Source organism: Doryrhamphus excisus, linkage group LG8 (genome assembly GCF_037039965.1).
Source record: "Doryrhamphus excisus strain RoL-2023G ecotype Guam linkage group LG8, RoL_Dexc_Guam_v1.1, whole genome shotgun sequence".
Classification (NCBI taxonomy): domain Eukaryota; kingdom Metazoa; phylum Chordata; class Actinopteri; order Syngnathiformes; family Syngnathidae; genus Doryrhamphus; species Doryrhamphus excisus.
Window position 1 is genome coordinate 3,736,762 of NC_136364.1, and position 20,973 is coordinate 3,757,734.

At 43.8% G+C, this 20,973-nt stretch overlaps 1 protein-coding gene across 1 annotated transcript in view; it reads right to left on the reverse strand.

Annotated features, from left to right (window-relative positions):
- Nucleotides 1–20,973, reverse strand: part of traf4a (tnf receptor-associated factor 4a) — a 33,656-nt gene that overhangs the window by 11,352 nt on the left and 1,331 nt on the right. The gene's annotated exons all lie outside the window — the stretch shown is intronic.

Consider the following 20,973-nt stretch of genomic DNA (forward strand, 5'->3'; position numbering starts at 1 on the left):
TGTAACATGGCGAAGACCAAAGAGCTGTCCAAAGACACCAGAGACAAAATTGTACACCTCCACAAGGCTGGAAAGGGCTACGGAGCAATTACCAAGCAGCTTGGTGAAAAAAGGTCCACTGTTGGAGCTATCATTAGAAAATGGAAGAAGCTAAACATGACGGTCAATCTCAATCGGAGTGGAGCCCCATGCAAGATATCACCTCGTGGGGTCTCAATGATTCTAAGAAAGGTGAGGAATCAGCCCAGAACTACACGACAGGACTTGGTCAATGACCTGAAAAGAGCTGGGACCACCGTTTCCAAGGTTACTGTAGGTAATACACTAAGACGTCATGATGTGAAATCATGCATGGCACGAAAGGTTCCCCTGCTTAAACCAGCACATGTCAAGGCCCGTCTTAAGTTTGCATATGACCATTTGGATGATACAGAGGAGTCATGGGAGAAAGTTTTATGGTCAGATGAGACCAAAATAGAACTTTTTGGTCATAATTCCAATAAGCGTGTTTGGAGGAAGAAGAATGAAGAGTACAATCCGAAGAACACCATCCCTACTGTGAAGCATGGGGGTGGTAGCATCATGCTTTGGGGGTGTTTTTCTGCACATGGGACAGGACGAGTGCACTGCATTAAAGAGAGGATGACTGGGGCCGTGTATTGTGAGATTTTGGGGAACAACCTCCTTCCCTCTGTCAGAGCATTGAAGATGGGTCGTGGCTGGGTCTTCCAACACGACAACGACCCGAAGCACACAGCCAGGAAAACCAAGGAGTGGCTCCGTAAGAAGCATATCAAGGTTCTAGCATGGCCCAGCCAGTCTCCAGACCTGAACCCAATCGAAAATCTTTGGAGGGAGCTCAAACTCCGTGTTTCTCAGCGACAGCCCAGAAACCTGACTGATCTAGAGAAGATCTGTGTGGAGGAGTGGGCCAAGATCCCTCCTGCAGTGTGTGCAAACCTGGTGAAAAACTACAGGAAACGTTTGACCTCTGTAATAGCAAACAAAGGCTACTGTACCAAATATTAACATTCATTTTCTCAGGTGTTCAAATACTTATTAGCAGCTGTATCACACAAATAAATTGTTAAAAAATCATGCATTGTGATTTCTGGATTTTTCTTTTTAGTTTATCTCTCTCACAGTGGACATGCACCTACGATGAAAATTTCAGACCCCTCCATGATTTCTAAGTGGGAGAAATAGCAAAATAGCAGGGTGTTCAAATACTTATTTTCTTCACTGTACATATACATACATATACATATATATATATATATATACATATACATATATACATACACACATATATATACACACACACACATATATATATATATATATATATATATATATATATATATATATATATATAACCCTAACCCTAACACAATAATAATCATCATAATAATAATCATAATAATATATAAAAACTGAGTGAAGCACAGTATAAGTAAAAATGTGTGAGGGGCCTCTCACAGTGCGTGTGGCGCCGTAGAGGGCTCCTATTTGGCTGTTTTAGACCAAGATTAGTCGGGTGCCACAGATGATTAGGGAAGCCCACCACCCCCCATCCCTAAAAGCTGATGGCATCATGAAATATTCACCGTGCAGTCATCTGGCCCAGACAAAGGTTATTAACAGCTTTCTTTTCTATACACATTGAAATATAACCTTGGGTGTCAGAATGATGATGTCATACAGAAAACCGCTAAAGTTGGTATGAAACCATGTGGTCTACTTCGTTGTTTACAGACACTGAATTGTGATCATCTCAGCTTGTATTGAGCTCATTTTGCTAACTTGCAATTGCTATGATTATTTTTGTCATTTAAAACCTTAGAATTGAAAAAAGGGTCTACTTTTTGGACACGATAACATAAAAGTGTTTGTTGTGAGGCTTTCATATGACGGGAAGTTTAATATGTCCTCTGTCCACATCATTACAAGAGATACTTTTACAAGGAAAATGCCCACTTTTGATTGACACTGGTGGCACACAAGTGCACTGCTTAGCCTTATTTAGCTACATGAGGCACAAAGCAGCTTTCAGCCTGACACAGCGCCAACTGCAGCTACAAATTAAATGAATACCCCTCTAACACTGTCAGTCTGACTCTCTTCAGGGTCTAACACACTGGCTGTTGTGTGTGTTTTCACGTGGGGGGGAAAAAAGCATCTGAAAGCTCCCAGGCCAACAGCCCGAAGCGTCATGTGACCTTCTGTGCAAAGAATCCACTCTGGCTCCCGCGCATAATTATGTTTGAGCTAATTAAGCCGCAAACGGCACAGTGTTTGCACTCTTCTGATTCTGTTGGCGGCAACGCCACCTGACCATGTGACGAGGGTGTGCTCCGCCCTTCCCTCCAGCTGCTGCGGGCCACGGGAGGGGTGTGGTGGGGGAGGTTAATGCATGACGAGACAGCTGTAATTCTCCTCCATTAAGGTCACTGTGTCAGCAGGGAGCCGGCGACCAATTAAACAAGCTGTAAAAGAGGGTCAATTGATTAGAGGATACAGGAGAGTCCATTCAGCATCTCATGTGTTGTGTGAAATGATTTACTGTTTTCTTTGTGCTGCCTGGAATCCACAAAAAGCCCACAGCGAGCTGGCTCCTCTCAGCTGTCTACTTAAGAGTAGACTCTCTTTTTGATGATGCCTATAGTTAGCGCTGGTTGTCCTGAATCACGCTTTAGTTATGCAGCCATTGGCCTAGACTGACCAAGGGTTCTCATTATGCGCCAAACTCCTCTACTGCACCTCACTATGCTCAAGCCCAATCAAATGTATTTACATCGGGATTGATTTGATTTATTTGAATAACCTCTGTTTTTCTTCCAAAAAGTCAGACGACAAACATGGCATTTTTCCCATATGCAATAATGTAACATTTTTGTGGAATGATACAGCACAGGGCAAACAGACGAGTGAGAAGGCCGAAAGTGGGTTGTGTGGTATCTTGACTTTTGCTAAGAGACGCACTGTGTACGTGAATGAACCTGCATCTTGCAGCCGTGGCTCCTGTCCTTTAGTCACACCAAACTTCCACACCAGCATCCTGAAAGCCTCAGTTACACTGGCATTAGACGCTGTTTATGGTTCGACATAGACCTTATTATGAATTGTAGTAATGTTACACTTAGACGATTGCTCTTTTTTTAAAAATAAAGTTAAGCCAAACTTGTCAGCCACTTCTTCTTTATTGGTGTCCGTGGCTATTCTTACAGTCGGCGGACAGGACATGGAGTACAAATGTGAATAATCCTGGGAGAATCCTGGGAAAGTCCCGGTTCTCATCAATGCTTGCGACTTGAGGTTAAATTGTAGCAATTTGGGGCATATGGAAATCAAAGTTTGACTGTGCACAGCAGCAAATCATAGACACTATCTCTCATTGAGCAAGTCTCCAACCTACGTGCGTTAGTCACATGACGTAAGCTTTTTACATCAAAGACTGCATTCAACGTTATTGACAGCCAACATCAGAAATTCGGTACACCAGTCTCAAGAATGCCCGAAAAAGGACAGGAAGCTGAGCAAAGAAACAGAAATGGTCTGCAACATATCAGAAGCGTACCAACACAAACGGTGCATGTTTGTCTGTACTACTCAGTATGGCTAACTTAACGATACGTGACAAAATGAGCTGTGTTCAGCCTTTAAATGCCTTTGTATTGTGTGGATAACTGGCTTTTTGCTGTGGCTTTCTTTAGTGGTCATTATATAAATAAAGCCACATTGAATTGGTCTGCAAAAAAATGTAAAGTTTAGCTCGTGCTGACTGTCCCACAAGGACGTAGCAAGAAGAGATAGAAAGCGACAGTCCCCCCTCCCCTGCCCCGGACAGAGCAGTGATGCAGGCAGCACAGAGCCGCAGGGCCCGCGTTCCAGCTCGGGCCCCACACAGTGACACACAGAGAGGAGGACAGGCGAAAAGAGCCTCGTCACAGCCTGTCAGCACGATTCCTCCCCTGGTCGCAAAGGACGACCCTGCAGCCGCACATTCATGCTGAGGGAGGCGGATGATGCTGCTGCTACGCTCTCAACAGGAGGGCCTCTGTGGTTGTCTCGTTGTGACAGTACATTAGCAGCGAGAGGTAGGTCTGTGTGTCCAGTTCAAGGCCATTCGTCATCCCAGGATGGCTTGATTCTGACAGGATGAGGACATGCTCATGGATCATAGAAGCTAATACAACAATATAATAATAATAATAATAATAATAATACAACAATAATGATTTACTAACAATCAGCCTCCTGGGTGACATGTAGAAGTTGTAAACAAAGGTTCCTGAAGATGTCACAGGAGAGCACTTAAATGCAATTTACTGACCTCAGGCCGGCATGATCATTACTCCACTTCAGACATCCCCTCCAGAGGTGAAACGCAGCCCATCTTTACTTGGGACCCTTACAGGCCCACCCTCTTCTAATTGGTTCCACCCTTATTCCTCCTAAGGACTGAAAATCTTCTCCCAGATTAAAAGAGCAATCCATTCAGGGAGCTGAGAGCGAGGACCAGTGTCACAACAGGCTTGGCCATACTGCATATGGCGAGGGATGGGCAGACTGTGACAAGGACAAATCCCCCCAGCTTTAATCTCAATAGGGGAGCAGTCCTGCCAGAGGCCTGGGGGCCCCGCGGAGTCCACATCCCAGTACACTCACAACTAAACTATGCAGTACTTCTAACAGGGCCGTAGCCAAGGAGATACTGAGGTCCACACTTGGTTCCATTTCCCTCCTAGACTGTTTTAATAATATTTAACTTTTGACCGGTAAACTCACTTCAGGCTTATATCAGTCTATTCCTTCACATATTGTACATACCAAGTGAACATCATTCAGTCCGTCCATTCACGAACACGCAATGTTAACATCTTAGTGTTCATGTATGCTTCACATAAGTCTGTCTGTGTCATGGTTGACTACAGCCTATTATTTGGCCAAAAGCGAACATACGAATACAGTTTAAGGCAGTGATTCTTAACCATAGGACTACGGCCCAAACTTGGGCCTCAATCACCACCTACAGGGCCGCAAAAAACTTGGAGTTTTGCACCAGTGGGCCACAAGAGCCGTGGGAAGGCGTAGTAGGTTATCAAACGAAGACACCAGAGATAGGCTAGCCGCTATGCTACTGTATGCTATCCATGAGACGCTCAGTTGCAGTGCAGCCTCCGACCAGATGGTGGCGGTAATGTGTCAGTCAGTTTAACAAGCTCACAGAAGGTCAGAAGAAGACATTTAACTATACATAAAAAATGTAAACAGCTGTCTACGCACAATGTGATCTTTATATCCCATCACAAAAACATACTGTAGGGCCCTATAATTTCCGCGTTCGCGGAATCGCGGACGGAATCGCGGAATTGGACAATAAAAACGGAAATTATTTTGAATGCGGAATATCGCGGAAATGCTGTTTTCATGAGAAAGAGGAACATAAACCTGGGGAATCGTTCCCGGAGGTCGGTAATCAATGTGACACAATACCTGCCTACCGCCCTTTTTCCAAACATGGCACTCCCCCCGTCTGCGAAGAAGTTGCGCAATACCACGCTAACGCCGAAATACAGAGCCGAGCAGTACCCAGGTGACTTCTATGTATCTGGTGACATGTTATTTTGTACTTTCTGTCAACACTCAGTTGACTGGAAGCGAAAAAACACATGTGATGACCACTTGTTATCCAAAAGTCATCTAAAAAAAAAAAGAAACGCATAGCGCTAATGCTAGCAGGCGGCCCCGACAGACATGCGTTACTGCCTCGTTCAAGTCAGCGGACTTAAGAAAAGACTTTGTCGAGGATTTTGTGAGCATGTGTGCTGAGGCCGACATCCCCTTGGAGAAGTTGGGAAAAATACGTCCTTTTCTCGTGAAGCACTGCAAACGGAGGAGCGCTGCCTGAAAATGCCAGCAGCCTCCGACAACTTCACCTCCCCCGAGTGTTTGAGCAACACATCTCCTCTGTGCTCCAGAAGATCCGGGGGAAAAAATTCTCCGTTGTTGTGGATGAGACCACTGATGCTAGGGATTGCAGTGTGCTAAACATCGTTATTGGTAAGTTAATGTTAATTTATCAGCCTAATATACAACGTAGTGGTAGTCACCATCTGTGACATCTAACATCTAATATGTTCTATGTTAAAAAAATTGACTGTGTTTTGTATAAAGTCAAGTATATTTTCGCTTGAAGAGAAAAGGCTGGTTGAGCACTTTATTATTTTTTAATATGTCATTTGTTTTCACTTCAAACATTTTTTATTTGAAGTACCTAGTGCAATGTTGTGTTACATGATGCAGTAGTAAAGTATTGAGGAAAAGTGCAATATTGTGTCGCCTCAATGAATGTAAGTTCATTTCTAATTAATTAGTGTGCATTTTATTCATAAACATTATTAAAACGCATTCTTTTGTGGTAAAATGAGTAAAAGGTAAAACAAAAATGGAATTCCAAAAAATTAAAACGGAAAAAAACGGAATTTGGGAAAAAATAAAACGGAATTTGGGAAAAAATAAAACGGAATTTATAGGGCCCTAATACTGTAAAAATATGGCTGTCCGTTCACATAGCGACATTTAATATAAACATATCTGTCCACTCGTGCACTGCAAATGTATACATCTGTCTGTCCATTCAGATACACCTAAAATCTAAATAGTCCAATATGCCAATAGTCATATTGTTTATCCGTTACACATAATATACAACATGAATTACAGCATTGACAAGCCTTTTGTTTGGTTGCTGAGATGCTAAACTAATGACATGCATGTGGGCTTTAGACGTCTGTGACACATTACCGCTCTAAAATGGACTCATAAGCAGGTTATCATTGAGTACAATAGCACAGCACAGAGCACAGAGCACAGAGCAGCCTTCATTGCTTATCTATCCACAGGCTCAAAGGTCACACTTTTCTCCTCTTTTTAACTCTTATAAACACAAACAAAACCTCTAATACCACCACTGCCTCCCCGTGCAGACTTCCTCACAACTGAATTCCTCCACACTTCCTCTCCAGTAATGCTGAGGGAAAACAGGAATTTCATTTAAACTCCCATAAGTTGCTATAATCCCCCACCCACCTCAAATCCATCTGCTTTGTGTATAAGACTGCAGAGGCGGGACTTCCTGCTTCAGGGCAACACAGTGTACAGTCAGTATGTTATATGAAAGTATGCCAACAGCAGCAATTGAGGATTCCACCATGTCTTGAAGGAAGTATACTGTAGGTGAAACAACAAAGCTACAGGCCTGCGAGAAGCAAGCTCTCACGTCCCGAATCCACTAGATTCACTCGCTCACCAAAAGGGGGTCGAATGTCGCTGCTGGCGCTTGGGTGGTTTCCACCTGTGTTACCTGATACACTTCCTGTACCCAACGGCGACTCAAATGCACTTTATAGCTCTTTTGGGAAGGAGACATGCTGAATAAGCACCTCACCGGCTAACTTTATTTCTGTTTACCAATGCTATATTTAGAAAGCTCATCTAATTAATGAGTTCAGGATGATGTCATCCTTTGTTTATGTGCAAGTTCTTGTCGGTCCAGATATCAGACACCTGTAAAATCCCATGTGACTGCCGCTTGATGCGAGGCAACAATGGCTGACATTGAGGCGAGGCAGGTTCGCCAGCAAAGACAGGCGGAAAATTCAATCAAAGTCCGAAGCGGCTAAACTTCTACACAGTAGAAAATATCCCGTATCCATTACCATGTTATTTTAATCTTCTTGCTTTGCCAGCAGAAGAAAAATGATGCAAGTGTAAGAAAGGCACTACTACGAGTGAGTGTGGGTGGATGTCTGGCCCCTTTCCCTGGCTTCACCGCCAAACACGCTCACTAACCAATATAGCATCTATTTTAAAAAAGAGCAGAGCTACTACAAACACAAAGACAGAGAGATGAGTTGACATAGTTCCCACACAGATGTGCACCCACAAACCCTATGAGGACTCACTCACACACACGCGCGCACACTCACACACACACACACACACACACACCTGAGGCCGTCATGGCTTACGTAACCCACCCGCCCCCTCTGTTCCTTTCTCCTCGCGGCTCGTTGACATTTGTGAGCATGAGCCGAGCGCCGCTGAGTTCACATGGCATGAAACAAAGGTTCAAAAAGGTTAGTGAGTTGTCCCCCCCCCACCCCCTCGTTGAAATGTCAGCTATGCAAATGCACTGGCGGCACCTATGAGGGATATAAGTCACATTGCGGAAGTTGTTTGAGTGTGCGACTGTGTTTCTGCATAGATTTTTATCTCAGAAAAGTAGTACAAGCAAAACTTTTCTATTGTCTGAGCATGAACGTGACGTTTTTGCACCCTTTACACCAGGGGTGTGCAAAGTGCCAAACAATTGCTAAACAATGCCCTGAGGAGCATTCTATATTTAAAGACTTTCCTTGGAAACAAGCTTGCAAGGAGGCCTAGACGCTGCAGCTTATTGACAGGAGAAGAAGCCACCTGCCAAAAGACGAGCGAGACGCAGAGGAAGGAAGCAAAGAAAAGACCTTAAGGTAGGGGTCACAGGGCGGAGGAGGACAACAGAGACAAGCCATCTGCGGGCTGAGCGCCAAGCCGTGAGATGCCGTAATCCATCTTTAAGTGTGTGAGAAGGGGAGACTGCGCTTACGAGTATTTATAATCTCCTCACACTGTCGCCTTCCATCAGCGACATCAGACTTCCACGCCAAGTCACGGTCGTCTTATCAATTTATTGGTGTTCTGAACTGACTAGTTACTCCTAATTTGTCCTTCAACTTTAAACTGGATATGCAGGGTATAACACACTTAGCTTGATTAGTATTAGTTAGCTGGCCTAGCTCTGTCAATAGCTAACAAAATGAGCCGACTTGAAAAACTTGATAAAAGCGTTGAGGTCACCAAGTAATATAAAAAAGGGTATTAAACCTCACTAAAGGGGTGCTTTGATTAATTAAACTCCACCTGTCACATAAGTTATGTGCAGTGCTCATGACACCAAAATACATTAATGTTATTTGCACAAATTGAAAGGCATATTTGCTGTGTTGGATAAAATCTACCATTTTTTTAAATTCTCCACAATAGTCAGTCTAGTGCTCATGCCGGCTAACGCAGTGCTAATTCCTGAATGACGTGCTAGCGAGGCCGCTATTGTGAGCTGTGGCTCTCAAAATCAAAATTATAACTACATTTCACTCCCATTTCATAGTTGTTCTATGACAGCAGTATGACACAAATGTTTTAAGTTGAGTACTTTCAAATATATTTTGGCGTCATTAGTACCTAAGATTGTAAGATGCTAGTTAGCTTAGCCTGGCGCTTTTTCTAAAGCCCCTTAACATTAGGTGTGAATTTGGTGGAAATGACACATATGGAGGAAACGTGCTTCAAAATTTTCATTACATATATTGGTTTATAATTAAACCAATCCAAACATTTCAGCGAAAAGACTAAACTGGCAAAGAAGTAGTACTGCAACTTAGCTTAGTTTAGCTAGCGTAGCTGTGTCCAAGGGGTAACAAAATGAGCTTCTAAAAAGTTACTTACCCAGCCCACTAGTTTATTCTTAACACTTTTTAAAAAGATGGTGCACTGTGCATTAGTGTTCTGTGCTAAATAATCCAGAAATTGCTTTTTAAAGCCAGAAAAAGAGTGATTTAAGGAGAGCTAAAATAAGCTAACCAGCTGCTTTAGCTTCTGTCCAGACACACACTCACACAATAGTGGTGTGCCTTCAAGTTGGCCAAGAAAAACAGAAATGCGTTCAAATGGATAAAAGATTAAACTGTAACCAAATGCTCAGCATCGCTTGTTTCCAATGGGTCAATTTCGTCTCAACCGTGCTGCTACAGTACGTGCACGAGCTACAGCAAAATCAATCCACTTTCATTAACTGCTGCGGGTCACAGGGGGTCAAGAGGAGCTCGACTTTGCACCATTCATTATTGTAGCTGGCAGCATAAAGCCCCTCACCCAACCTCCTTGGCCGAGATATGAGACTCATGAAAGGTTGAAAGTGGTTTGATGTGGTTGCAGTGCGGAGATCAATGAGAGTGGTGCTCTTTAACATGTCTCCCGTGTGAAGGGGACCTGCTGGCCTGTGAGGAAGTGTCACCATCGCCTCCGAGTAGGTGCCAAAGTCCACACTCCCCAGTCTTTACTACACTCATTTGCAAGGACTCTGCACAAGAACAAGAGCCCGAATGGAAGCAGCTCCGCGTGTGAATTTTGGCTGTTTCATCACAGATGGAGCCTCTAATTTTAGCCGGGCCTCGGAGGGCAGATGGGGGCTCGTAAGAGGTTGGTGGGGGGCGGGGCATGTGCAGCCAGCGATGGCTTTGAGGAGCTGCGCTGCCACCGCTGCTGCCACACTAATCCCGCGGAATGTTGCCGTTGGACGGAGAAGCACGAGCGCGTGGTGCCAAAGCCATTGCCTGGCCTATTAAAGGGAGAACCGCCCGCCAACATATGGCGACACATTCACCTCATTTTCCCTTCAAATGGCAACAATGAATCAGCCGATTGGAGTGAGAAGTGCAGAGAAGCACAGCATGGAATGACTACACATAAATGTGTGGGAGTTGAAGTGCTCCTGACTAGCATGCTACATGTGCGACATGGAAAATAAGCATGCATGCTAGCATGGGAATCAAAATGGAAATTCTGCTTTAAAAGACGATAATCCTTTAACCAGTTATGGAGGCTTTTTATGGGACAATGTCAATGGGTAAGCTTACTTGGTGACATCCTAGTTTTCTTTTAAGATTTGTGTACAGACAAACATGTCTAAATATGGATCTGCAAATTTATTTTTTTCAACAACCCTTGTTTGTAACGTTTTGGACTCCTTGGCCTTGGTTTTGTGACTTCTAAATCACATCTCCCATCAACTTCCAAGCGGGGCCTATGAGTCTATACTTTTAAATACATTAACTTCCATTTGTTCCATCGTGTGCATTATGAGCTGCTGGATTTTGCGAGAAGTGATCAGAGTTTGGCTAAATAATAAGACACAATCTAAAGTGCTCCTATACAAAGCTGTATCAAAATAGTTCCTTTGCAAAGATAATAATGTGGACTGAACACCCTTCCTTGTATTCTGCATATTTCGCTTGTGAACGACCAAATTAGATGCTTGCAGAAGTCACTCTTTCATTTTCAAACACATTGGAGTGGGTTTCTTTTTGTTTGTTTTTCCATCATGGGCTCTATTTTTATACTACGCTCTGTCTGCAACTAAAGGAAAGAAAAAGAGAAAGAATCATCCTATTTCGCCATTGTTCCTTGGCAGTCTTTTCACTGCTTTAAAAAACAATTCTAAGCTCTCAAATGTGCTCTGTAATGTTTAAATATGTCCAACAGGCCCAATGAATAAGCTGTAATGTGATGAAATGCTGATACTAATAGCATTTCTCTTACTTACTGTATGGGGAGGGGGCTGTCACCAGACAACCAACTCACAAGATGAGATGATGCGCCAGATGGGGTCCAGATGAGATGAAATTTTAACATGATAACCGCTGTTATCATAATTCATTCATTCATTTTCTATGGTGCTTATTCCTCATTAGGGTGTCGGGGCTATGACAGAGCCTATCCCTGCTAACTTTGTGCCACTCTTCGCCAGCCAGTAATGAAAATATATCATAATAATGAAATATTTAATTGAACTTACTCTGTAAAGTAGCGGAATTGGCATCGGTGACATGTCTAAGTATTTTCTCACAGGGAATTTGTACAGTCTGTGATATTAGTTTATAAGTTAGACGTTTTAGCTTTTTGTAGTTACATTATGAGTTTTTGCTCTATTTTTCCACTTTTTAGAGGTTTTTTGCAATGAGTCACGGTCCATAGGCGCCACACTGCGGGCACCTGTGCGTGTTCGGCAAGCCCGACTGTCTTGGTTTCGCCAGTAAGGCGAGGCGCTGCCAGCCAACAAAGGAGTTTATCCAAGCTCCGCCTTCACTGCTTGAGCTGGGTTGTATTGTGGAGGGGTTTATGTAGCTTGGCATTGCACAGACATACTGTACAATCGGAGGTGTGCCTGGCAGATACTTCGAGTAAGAAACACATTGAGTTTCACTTTTAATGCATACCCCTACTTACTAAATTCAGTGACTATGTTGTCAACATACATCTCATACATACATATGAGATTTGTATGAAACCAAACTGGTAGTGGTGCTTGCAAAGTGCAGTCAAATATAACAAGCGTAAATAGACCCACTCCGTGATAAAGGTGCAAACAAGTATGAACATCTACGTGTTTTGATCTGACAAATAAAGCAACTTTGCTCAAATGAAGAATGATTACAGCTTCTGCTTGGCAACAGCTGTTGAACTCTGGCAGAAAAAACACCCAAACATTGCTCGCTGATGCTAGGGACACCGAGCTAGGTTGGATTGCAAGGTCTATAGTGTGCGTTAAGCACTTCATGTGCAGTTCCAATAATGCCTTGCAGACTGCCACTTCCATCTTACGTGTATTATCATTCATAATCATAATCCGATTGGCTTCTGGCTGCCCTGTTGTTGTGAGACAGCTTTGCTCAAAAGAGAAATCTTTTCACATTTTAATCTTGCGTGATCTCATGACACAAGACACCGTGACACCCTGAGTTGTTTAGGTATTCATCAAATACATACATAAAGTGTTGTGATCATGCCTTTTCCTGGAATGACTTTCTTGAGGCATCTGATGTTTTACCAAAGTGGACATAGCTTAACATAAATTATGCTGCTTGTTTGCATGCAGACTGCAAGAAGAAAAGCTCTTCCTCCTGTGACGTGTGTGTACTGTACATCACCGACAGTTTTTAGGTTCTGTGCTTTGGTGTCCATGGTAACTCTGAGGGGAGGAGAAACCTTTTTTCGGTGTGTGTGTGTGTAGCAGTTGTATTATATACATGTAAATGAATTCACTAGGTCATAAAACATACCAGCAGTCAGCTGTTATCACATCAGACATGACTCGTGTTTTATCAGTCAGAACCTATAAAGTACACGTGCATTTCCAAATCCTGAGGCCCATCCTGCACTAATCCACTCGTCTGACTAGCAGACGCAATTTCTTTGTTGGTGAGGCGAGGTGCTGACGTAAAAACAAAACAAAAAAAACCTGCCTCCTTTGTTTCCAAACGCCTGGGCTGCATTGTTCCTCCAGCAAGAATTCCTCAAACTGCCACTGTTGCCGAGAGCAACAATGAGATAAATGGCATGACGTTTCATTACGAGAGGAAGTACTCAACAGAGTGGAGAGGAGGTTTTTGTTTGCAATTGTGCATCAGTTTACTGTGGCATTACTTAACATTGACAGGCTGAGGGTTTAAACTGACAACCAGTCCATCACCACCATCAGAGAGTCTATAAATGAAGCGCTCCATCTAGCTTGTGCACCTGACATCCTTCCCGGGACAAGATCAATAGGGTCCCTCTTCCAAGGCAGGAAGCAAGCGTTGCCGAGCATCCCGCCACGTGAAAACGAGCCTGAGACACACCACAAGGGAGTTAGTGTCCCCCACAGGACTTATTGACCACCCCGGTAAATAAAGCAGGCAGTGAGACAGAGAAGTGTTGGCAGGAAGGAGGATCTTGTCAAATATAGGCCTGGAAAGGAAGAAGGGCAACTGGGAAATTATCTCACAACCAAACAGAATGGGGCCTGATTCAACTCAAGGGCTTAACTTCTCTGCTGACACCTGTTGGTCTCCACAGAGGAGCCTTTCACTGAGGACAGGTGCCTGGCCCGCCTGGCACCCTCCACACCACACTCTGGTCGCTTCTCCTAGTTCCCAGCAGCTCGCCTTTCACACAAAAGATTCTACACATGCCTGGCGGAGGTCCTCAGCAACCAGCACAGCGCCCGTGCCTATGCATACTCTTCTGAGTGTGAAGCATTAGATGCAGATGTTTTATCACGCTGGTATGCAGCTTATTTATACACTACTACAAGGTGATACAGTCAACTCACATAGCAATCATGTCAACACCTCGCATCATCACAGACATGTGATATACGTAGCTGTTCAACTTCCTGGATGAAAAACTACAAGTGACAATAAAATATTTATGACCTACACAGAGTTCATATTTTAACCTGTGGCATTCTGGATTAGCTGCACTAAAGGGTGCTAATTAAAATTACATATAGTTTTTCCCATATGACATAATGTAAACACACCAAATAGTGAGTCGAAAACATGGGAGATACTCATATTTACAAATTCAACCCTAGGGGTTAGACAAGGGTTCAACACAGACGCCAGACATGAATGCGACAGACAGTCACCCATGTGGAATCATTTCTGTGGGACTTTAACCATGTGTGCACCACTGCTCGAGCGATCAATGACCTGTGCACAAGACAAACAGACAGAACGTGTAGAGGGGAGGGGCTCAATTAAGACGATAGGCTGAGGCCCACAAATGCAGCAGTCAGACTCGCCTCATCCGTTCTGTGAATAAAAGAAACTACACTGCTGGGTTTAGTGTGCCAGTTTGTGGGTGTCATGATAAATACACCTTTATTGCCAACTATTTCACGTTGCATGCGTACCGGCCACATGTTGGCACTAGTCGCCATGCACATCCGGATGGAGAGCCAACTGGCCGCGGTCCAACAGTGGGGCTGTGCTCAGCTCGGCCCCAGCACGCGTAGGGTGTGCTAGGCAAGATTCTCCAGTGCATTGCTGGAATGTTTTCCAAGCACAGAAGGCAGGGGAGATCTCTCTTGAAGGGCCCGAGATAGGGGAGGGCAAGTTGAGGCATGTCTCGAACTGGATTACAAACATATTCCTGGGTTACTATAATTTCATTTATGGGGAGTTTACACTGTATACATCCACTCACTGATTGATTTTCTCGCACAGCTCAATGCGCTTAACAAAACACTGTAACTTTAGGGTGTTTATACAAATCACCATAAAATTTGGTACACATTTTTAGAGGACTTACAAGCACAAGTGTGCAAAATTTGAACAAGATCGGTCGAAAAATGTGGCCACCATCAATTCAAAGCAACTAATTGGCCTTTAGTCATTGTCTAATCATTACAAAATGTTGAGGATATTTGTATACAGGTATGCTAACATGTCTTCCAAAGCATTTTGACCTCCACCCATAATGGCCGCCACAAATGCCATTAGGTCGTATGAAAGTGTTAGGACTACTGACAAAATAAGTGTTAGTACAACAGAATTTATGAATTGGCTTGCCTAATACTGTGGCCAGTTGCCATGTGTAGTACTTTTTACCACAATGTCTATTTGTTGGATTATGCAAACCCCTACTGTGCTCGATTACGCAAAATTTGGGAGGCGGAGTGCAGCGTGGGCGGTAATTGCAGCCATTAGACTTGCAGTGACTCAGGTGCAGAAGGTGAGTCACAGACTTTGTGTAAACCACGACACAAAAATGCCCCTCAATCATGAAATTAGAGCAAGCGGTGAAAAATCATCATATGTGGTCAGCGCCTGATTGGGCGAGAAGTCACGGTTCAGGACGGACGTCAACAAGAGGCTCCAGGGTCATCTTGAAGCACTCACGAATGAAAAAGGTCAACGCATTTGGGATGTGTGCAGTTGACTGAACTGTTTTTGCTGTTTTTGCATACACGTATCAGTCAAGTTTAGTTGTTTGCCTCCTGCGTCATCATGAGACAATATCAAAACACAATAGTTTCAATGCCATTGAAGGTCAGAAACATTAATTCCCGATACGTTTGCGTACATGCAGCTGTAGGAACTGGACAGGACACGTTCCTTTCAGGAAAGTCATCATCACCCAGGAGACCCGGTAACAGTATGGATGGTTTACAGTGGTGGCCTTCTCTTGCAAATAATCATGCGTACTTTGCTTTCTTTAGTCTGTAAACAAAAAAAACGGATTTGTCATGCTTTTTGCTCAGGACCAAACATCTCCTGAGACTTTAACGGGTGGGAAAAATTGTGGGTGTTTACCTTTGCTATTACCACCACTGGAACACTGGGTGTCCGTTTCATTATGGCAGTCCAACACTGAGATTTAGGGGCATTTCCTGAGTTGGCTTGGATTACATTCTCAGACTCTTTGCTTGGGCTGCTTACTTTCAACATACAAACACACATTCCTACTCCTACTGACAGAGCTGTTCCTCATCATCATCATCAACATATGTGGTGAACTGATGTCTAATATCATATGAAGCAAGTAAAGCAAAGGAACACTCCCAATCAATTTGCATACTGAGTCAGCGGCAAGGCTGGGAAATAAACAGAAGGTCCAGTATTTGAAAATGCTCCAGAATGTATCATGTTCTGTTTATTCTTCAGGAAGTAATAAGATGAAAACCTGTGAGACTTAAAGCCTACCCTTGAGTACAGCAATGGCAGACTTCCATGTGCACATCACAGCAATGCAGGCAAGCATACAAAATTTGTCCTGCTCCTACTATGCATGGTGTTGGATGCATCTCTGTGAAGCGTTCACAGCCCTCAGAGTGTAGAGCAGAGGCCTGAGGGTTTTCACTCATCATCAATACACATCTCTCTGTGTAGCTTCCTGGGGACGGAACTGCAGTCGAGCCCTCCTTAGAACTCTCCGGATCTGGACTCAGCACACCTGCTGGGGGACGACTTTGAATGATCTCTGTGTTGCCGGGACGAGCACAGCGCTTGTGAAAACACCGTCATTCATTCGCCGACCGTCCGTGGCAGCCATGCCACTTGGACACAGAGACCCAGTGAGGCTCAAAGAACCCAGCTGCACCCGCAACTGAGGCACGGTTCCTTTTCGGTGGGCAGGAAAAGACAACAGAGATGCCTGTATGCCTCTAAAACAGTCCACTCCCAGAAGGCTCTTTATCATCATGTTGGCCAACGGTACCAACTTATTCTACTCATACTAATGCACACTATTGCCTCAGTCCGGCTCTACTCACCTCGATTTGGGGTGCCACTTGAAAATACTACAGGAAACCGAGAATCACAGAATTACAATAAAAGCAATTAACTAAGTAATTATGTTGAATATTTAATGTTAATTAAGATGAAAAGGTTTCTACGGTGGGTACATGGCTTCAGGTCAAATGTCTGAAGGGGTACACGCCTGTAAAAAGTTTTGGAACCACTGATATAAAGCAGGGTAGGTACCATTTAGTGGAAGGGGGGGAGGGGATTGCACTCTAATCAATTTTCTCTCAGCTCACTTTTCTGTTAGAGTTATGACATACGCCAAGAATCCTGAGTATCGGGAGACAATTTGGACCGAAATCAATTCTGAACAACATACACATACTGTGTACAGTATATACACATTAAAGTGTAGACCTATTAAGGCTGATTTGTTTGTTTATTTAGCAAGGATTATTACCTAAGCCGAGAAGATAAACACAAACCTCTGGGATTTTTGTACAGCTTGGCAATTAAAAGCTTTTCTTCTTGCCGCAGATTATAAGTAATTCATAAAGCATAAATAAGTCATTTATTACCTTTAATGAAGCCAACGGGAACAACTTGAGCCCCTTAGAGACTTATCGGGGTAAGTAACAATAAGATGTGACTACATAAAGACAACTGGTAGTAAAAGGAGGCCGTGCGGTGAAGGGAAGGAAGTACTAGGCTCATGCTCAACACACAAGTGTCACACAGCAGTTGAAAAGATTAAATAAATATAGAGCTGGTTGTTCAGAGAATAATTATAGCTCATATTAGCGCACTTTTGGAGTTGTGACTAAGTCAGCGGTTTGTCAGCACCGACTCTGGAAGCTCGCGGGAAGACGCTCCCGAGCCGTACAAACCAATTACGCCCTCGTCAGAGCTCGAGCCCGGTCCTACATCACGGCCACACAGAGACAAGGCTGTCACATTGCATGGCATTACTGCGGCTCAGCGCACGGCAGACTGATGACCCCCGATGTGTCTGGCATGTGTGGTCCCAATTCGCACGCTGATAGGAAATTTGGTTACATACCATTAGGTGTCCACGCAAGCCTTGTATTGAGGCCGAAGCAAAGTGTGGCGTGCACTCCAATACCCCAGCATGTGACTCATATTTAATTGCAGTGAGGGCAACTTGCATTGCACCCTGTGACGCTGTACCCGAGCTGGGGCAGCCTCCAGGACAGCCGTGCAGGAGTATTTAGTCATTGCACCTCGAGCGGAAAGGCAGCCCGTTAGCATCACATGCTAAAGTGCAAGTCGACACACACCAGCTCCTCTTAGCATTGAGACATGCTCTTCTGGGAACCCACACGTGTCCTCCACCCTTTCTCCAGGGAAGTCTGTCTTTATTTCGACACACTTTGAAGGGAGCATACAGGATTATAAAGGACTCAGGGAAGCTGACAATTCAATGGTGGAATTCTGTGCCAACTCCTTAAGGAAGGATTCTTAACATTGCGGTAATGCCATTCAGCAGCAGCATTAAGAAAGCAGGCAGACTAGACTGGCCAGCCAAAACTGGAGGTGACGATTGCTAGCAAAAAGGAGCTTGTACAATAGGAGCAGGCCAAGACGCTAACTTGGTATCTGTCAGTATCAATAAGCTTGATTGTGAACACTTTCAAAGACATTGGCCAAGTAAGCTGACCTAGTATCTTCGACTCGCATATGCTGCTAATGAAATAGATGCCAATCAGACAGTGTAGCGCAGATTGTATGTGTATCTACTGCCTATGGTCTAATCTACCAGTAATGTATCCCAAGAGCCTGTTTCTGAGGACCAAACATGAGAGAAACCCATCGTCTCCCTCACTTGTTTGCTCCACTTATGAGAGAAGAGGCGCTCAAAAAGGGTTGCTTTTGAAGTTGCACCTTTTTAGAATATCACAAACACTAACCACCCTCCCGAACTAAACAAAAGTTGTCGGAAAAACTCATCTTATGGAGCATGAATGGCTTAGCTTAGTTTAGCAGAGCATGCTACTGCGGCTGTGTGTGTACCACTCAGGCTCTATGAGTGTTTACGTCTTTTAACACTTGCAGATGTTGTGCATGTTTTAAGTGAAATAAGACCTGAGGCACATTTATTCTTAACCATCATCAAACATTCTGAAAACACACACAATACTCTTCCAGCCTTCAAAATAAGAGTGCCACATCCTGTCTGACTGCTGCCAAATTAGGGGTGTCATAAAAATACTTTACAATTGGAATTGCATCAGTGATTACTTCTTCTTTAGACACAGGCATGTGCACTACAAATTGTTCAGTATTTTGTAAAAATGTTTGCAGTGGCTGACATCCCATTAGAAAAGTTAGCCAAGCTACATCCGTTACTCAGTTACAGGGCAAAATTGTCCAATTATCTTCAGAGTATTTAGGAGTTATTTTCCGTTTTTTGCCAACATTCGTTTGTTATGGTGTGTTGACATTATTATGCCACATATTAAAAGTAGATTTATGAAGAAATGGTCTCAAAATAATCGTGACAACATTATAGTTTATCTACAATATTTTAGGACAATTACCACCCTGCAAAATTTGTAATCTTGACAGGCCTAGAAACAATAAAATCCAGTCTTGTAGCCTAATTTCCCAGGTCCACACTGACGTCCAGCATGCTGCTGGCATACTGCTGCTAAATCCTATTTACACCTGCACTGCTGACACCCTGACCCAGTAGAAGCACACACTTCCTCAACTACAAACATCCCCAGGTTGGCTAAGTTGTCTGTGGGAGTATAGAGAGCACGAGTTCTGCTTTCTGGCTTCCAGGCAGCTTGTGATGGAGTCGTTACGCGCTTATCTGACCCAAAAAGGTTGGCCAGTGGACGCATCAGCTATGTTCCTCTTTGCAGAGAGAGGGTGTACTTTCATGAGAAGTTGTATGCGAGTTGCCCTCCTCAGGCTGTCTTCATGCTGGAAGCAAAGGGTGGCGTTACAGTCTGAGAACATAGATGAAGGCTGCGAACAACAAACCAGTTTGGCTGAACTCAATTTGCCCCCCCAGGGAAATGCAGCACACAAACACAAATCACAACATTTCTGTGAACTTGAAAACTCTTTTTTCCATTTACAATGTCATTGTATTTTTAGAAAGTGTGGTTAGATGGAATAATTTACAGGAAGTTCAGAAATGTGGGAAGTGTTGCATGGAATTGTAATGGATGCTATAGGAGAGGGGAATAACGTTATGCAAGACAAAAAAAACAAACAAGTTTACAATAGAACTACTTGCTTCTTTTTTATAATGTCACAAACAAGCCTGAGCCGCTTGTGAGTGGCCTTAGATGGGGGAGGGGCACGTCAGAGTCTCCAAAAATCAATGCCCATTTTTGCAAAAGGGCCGAGTACCTAGACGGCTCTGACGAGTCCTTAAGGATAGCCACAAAGTCGCTAAGTTGGCAACGGACTGTTTTTACTAGCTACTACATTCACAGACAGTCCCATTATAATGTGTTCATGCGAGAGGGAAAACAAGTAGTGGCAAATCTATTTGTGGTGATCCAAACTGATTTGTGGAAGGCCATCACAAATAAAAAGTGATTTACAGTAAACAGTGGCTTCCTAATGTAAAATACATCTCTTGGGGTATTGATCTTTCAGCCACGCCTACTGCTGAAGTGCGGTGCCAGTTAGCTTTGAGTGATATTAGACAGTATCAAACATGCAAATAAGACACAAAGACGTCTTTTTACTAGCGCTGACATCAAAGTCGAAGATTAGGAAGGTGTCTGACCTCCAAGTGAAAGGTCCCTCAGTAACTCTAGAGACTGACACCGTGGAAGAGTCTCCCTGTCTAATCCTCCACTGGTGGCAACTAGGCTACCCCCTTGCCTTCCCTTGGCTTCCCCAGCCTGACCTCCTCCTCATCACAACATACTCTTTACTAAGGGGACCACCACCCCACCCCGCCAACCACACACACACACAGCACAGGCCTTCAAACCACACTGACGCCACCTCAGGGCAAAAGCAGACATGAAAAGTCACAGGTAAGAATCCAACAAAGCCAATCAAGTCATGATTGTGTTGATCAGACAAAGAAGACAAA